General features: G+C 39.5%; 1 non-coding gene across 1 annotated transcript; it reads left to right on the top strand.

The window, feature by feature from the left end:
- The first annotated feature begins 2,038 nt into the window (after window positions 1–2,038).
- LOC112534038 lies at window positions 2,039–2,145 on the top strand. The gene has a single exon (XR_003078362.2). It is a non-coding gene; the product is annotated as a small nucleolar RNA R71 (small nucleolar RNA).
- The last annotated feature ends 2,640 nt before the right edge of the window (window positions 2,146–4,785 follow it).

Raw genomic sequence — 4,785 nt, forward strand, 5'->3', positions numbered from 1 at the left:
GGTTCAATTTTCTAACTTGATTTCACACATACATGCATAAGCCATCCTTTTCCATACTTTAATATTCGACTTTAGGAGACTATTTCATCTATCGAAGGAAGGATTACATTGGTTTTAACTTCAAATTGAATATTAAGAGTAGATTGGGAGGCATTCAAGAGGCAATTTAGGGTTCATCATTCAGAATTGGGAAGATAGGGTTTTTCATCCAACTTGAAGAAGAAGGGTGTACATGCTTTCAATTTACTTTTCTGAATTTGTTCTTTACTTTGTGTTGCTTATTAGTATGAGTAACTAGAATTGTTAAACCCATTAGGGTTCCTATGCTGTTGGATTGCTTTTAATGTTTATGAGACTTTGATTATCAATGCTTGTCTCTTCTTGCTTTCATTATTAATGAGAAATCACATTATTCATGACACGTTGTGAGTTGTGGTGTTTAGATTGTCTTATGTAATTGAGAAGTTCATTTAGTAATCAGAAATTTGAATAGTAAGAACTGGTTAATGATCACTTAGAGATAAGGGTAATTGACTAGCCGGATTAAGGATTAACAAAGCTTAATAGAGGCAGATTAAAGCTTAATGCTAATTTTAAAATCGATCGTTAGGAAGAGATTCCAACTTTAGGTTCTTAGGTTTAGGACTTCAGTTATCTCGAGAAGGAAACCGAATTCAGTTAAGAATTTTTCCATGGGTAATTGCAATTAGTAATCAATATAATCTCTACCTTCACTAAAATGCAACTAGCTTAGGTCCCCTTGGGTTTGCTTTTTTCCTTTGATTGTTTCATGAAATCCATTCAGTCTGTCTGACACTTAGTTAATCACTTGCTTACATTTAATCATAGAATAGCAACTTCCTTGATTTTGTTAGGTTTAGATATCATAAGACGCTGTAGTAGTTCTAGGATCACCCTTACCCGAGAATACGACCTTGATACTCACCGTTAGTGCTAGTCTGCATCGATAGGTTCACTGCCTTAGATTGTAGCTACACAAATAGCCTATTAACTTGGCCCGTGCTGAACCCTAAAGCTTCATCCACATGCCAGTTCACCACGGGCGAGGGCATGGCCATGCTAGTCAGCACGACCTGGTGTTGCCACCCGTGGTGCCTTCGGAAGCCGTGGTGGACGGCTGATTTTGATTGTGACATATGTTCATGTCCATCACGGGCTAAGTATTAGAAATAGAAGAAGGACCGGGAATAAATTTACCTGACCGCAACATGATTGCATTCACATGCTCCCTTGGGTTGGGGTCTGTAGTCTTGGGGACCCTGGGCGTTGTTATTTCTCAGACAACATCTTAAACATCTGTCCAATCTGACTTTCCAAGTTCTGAATGGACGCCTGCGGATCTGTAAGAGCACTATTGGTCTGCTGGAACTTCGTCTCAGTAGACGTGACAAATTTCATCATCAGCTCCTCCAAGCTAGATTTCTTCTCGACTGGTGGAGGAAACTGTGATGGTCCAGCCTGCTGCTGCTGCTGTGGTGGCTGCTGATGTAGTCTCTGAAAGTCTGGTGGACCCTAGGTGTTGTTATTTCTCCAACCAAAGTTTGGATGATTATGTCACCCTAGGTTGTAAATATTGTTCTACGGGTTCCCTTGCTACCTCAGACCATTGCCCATATGATCTAAGGTCAGTGGATAAAATAGAATAGGAAGAAGGAATAGAAGTACTAGCAAACAAACCTCCCGTATTACAGTTTGCACTGAAATGCAGGCAACCGCAAAACTCACAGCTACTATGAGCTGCATGGGTTGGCATCTGGAGCTGGTCGATCTTCTTAGCCAATAGCTCCACCTGAGCTGCCAAGGCTACTGTAGAATCTAATTGATTGACCACTCTCTGCTTGAGTGGTCGACTCCTAGAGGATTACCACTGGTAGTTGTTCATGGCCATCTCCTCTATCAGATTGTGTGCCTGCCTGGCATCTTACTGTTCAAGGCCCCGCCTGCTGCAGCATCTACCATCTGCCTAGTAGCAAGGTTCAAACCACTCTAGAAGGTCTGGACCTGCATCCATACTGGTAGTCCATGGTGCGGGCAACACCGGAGCAAATCTTTGTACCTCTCCTAAGCATCATACACGCTCTTATCATCGAACTGCATAAAAGAAGATACATCATTTCTCAATTTAGCAGTTTTAGCAAGAGGAAAGTACTTATATAAGAATCTCTTAGCCAACAATCTCCATGTCGTAATAGTGTTGGCTGGGAGTTACTGCAGCCATCTTTCTGCTCAGTCCCTCAAAGAAAAAGGAAACAACCTCAACCGAATGGCATCATCAGTCGTTCCATTTATCTTGAAGGTGTCGTAGATCTCCAAGAAGTTGGCGATGTGAGCGTTTGAGTCCTCGCTCGGTAGTCCCCCCAAAGTGTACACTATTTTGGACCACTTGTATCACGTTCGACTTTATTCCGAAGTTATTGTCTGCCACTAGTGATTGCAATATACTCGTCTGTATCCCCTCAAGAGAAGGTCTAGCAAACTCGTACATTGTCCTGGCTTCATCCGCAGCTCGGTTGTTGTCTCCCATCCCTGCTGGTCTATTCACATGGGCTTCAAACTCTATCTGCGCCTGCTCTTCTTCTTGCATATGCTTCCTCAACAAATGGAGGGACCGCTCTGGTTCAGCAAGAGGGTCTATAGGAGTAGGATTAGAGCTCCTAGTCATAAACTACCTGAAATGAAAAGGTAGCAACCAAAGAACACAGGAATGAATACAATAATAAAGAATAAATAAAAGAATGAAAAGACAGAAAATAAAAATGGCTAAATTAACACAAACACAAATTCACTCTAGTTCACTCAAAAGTTTTCCCCAGCATTGGCGCCAAAAACTTGATAAACTAATTATGTAGCTACAATCTAAGGCAGTGAACCTATCGATGCAGACTAGCACTAACGGTGAGTATAAAGGTCGTATTCTCGGGAAAGGGTGATCCTAGAACTACTACAGCATCTTATGATATCTAACCCTAACAAAATCAATGAAGTTGCTATTCTATGATTAAATGTAAGCAAGTGATTAACTAAGTGTCAGACAGAATGAAAGGATTTCGTGAAACAATAAAGGAAAATGCAAAACCTAAAGGGAACTAAGCTAGTTCGATTTTAGTGAAGGTAGAGAATATATCGATTACCAATTGCGATTACCCGTGGACAAATTCTTAACTAAATTTGGTTTCCCTCTCGAGATAATCGAATCCCTAAGCCTAAGAACCTAAAGTTGGAATCTCTTCCTAACGATCAATTATTAAATTAGCATTAAGCTTTAATCTGCATCTATTAAGCTTTGTTAATTCTTAATCCGGCTAGTCAATTACCCTTATCTCTAAGTGATCATTAACCAGTTCTTGCTATTCAAATTTCCAATTACTAAATGAACTTGTCAATTACATAAAGCAATCTAAACACCACAACACACAACGTCTCATGAATAATGTGATTTCTCATTAATAATGAAAGCAAGAAGAAACAAGCATTGATAATCAAAGTCTCATAAACATTAAAAGCAATCCAACAACATAGGAACCACAATGGGTTCAACAATTCTAGCTACTCATACTAATAAGCAACACAAAGTAAAGAACAAATTCATAAAAGTAATTTGAAAGCATGTACACCCTTCTTCTTCAAGTTGGATGAAAAATCCTAAATTCCCAATTCTGAATGATGAACCCTAAATTGCCTCTTGAATGCCTTCAAATCCACTATTTGATCTTCAATTTGATGTTTAAACTAATGTAATCCTTCCTTCAATAGATGGCTTATGCATGTATGTGTGAAATCAAGTCAGAAAATTGAACCCTTGCTAAATATATCGCATTTGCCTATATAAATCTCTCAGCACGGCCGTGGTCAAGCCCATGCTGATCAACACGGGAAGAGTGGAGGCCGTGTTGGACCTTCGTGTCTCGCAACTTAAGGCTTTATCCTGACCATGCCCTCGCCGGTGCTGAGCCACCATGGGCCATGGTGGCCTCGAAAACTATGCCAAGATGGCACTCTTGAGGGTCAAGTGTTGGTAGTTCAGCCGCAGTCCAGGTCGTGCTAAACCTTTGAATGCTAGTCTTTGCTCAATTTTGATGGATTCTGGTTCGTAACTACGCGTATTTCCCTCGACTACTGATAATGTCCATCGATAATCACCTGAAACATGAAAGGAACGAAAACACAAGTGATTCTGGCAAAAAAAAAGATAACTATGCATAAAAATGTAAGTAATTGGGCATATAAACATGTATAAAATGATACACATCACTTCTAATATTCACAAATATACCCCTCCTACGGGGTTGTTTTATCATATTCACAAATATAAACTTTTTACGGGATTGTTTTCTCATACTCACAAATATACCCCTCTTACGGGGTTGTTTCCTCATATTCACAAATATATCGTCTTACGGGGCTGTTTTCTCATATTCACAAATATACCCTTTTTACGGGGTTATTTTCTAATATTGACAAATAAACCCTTTATGGGGTTGTTCTCTCATACTCACAATCATATCCCTCTTACGGGGTTGTTCTCCAATACTAACAAATATACCCATCTTATGTCGTTTGTTTCTCATATTAAGAAATGTACCCCTTTTACACAATTGTTATTTCATAGTCACAAATAAACCCTATCATAGGGTTATTTTCTCGTATTCACAAATCTACCCCTCTTACGGGTTTGATTTCTCATATTCATAAACAGACCCCTTTTACGGTGATATTTTCTCATACTCACAAATATGCCTCTATTACGAGGTTGTTTTATGATAC

Source organism: Ricinus communis, unplaced genomic scaffold, assembly GCF_019578655.1.
Source record: "Ricinus communis isolate WT05 ecotype wild-type unplaced genomic scaffold, ASM1957865v1 Ctg26, whole genome shotgun sequence".
NCBI classification, from domain to species: Eukaryota; Viridiplantae; Streptophyta; class Magnoliopsida; order Malpighiales; family Euphorbiaceae; genus Ricinus; species Ricinus communis.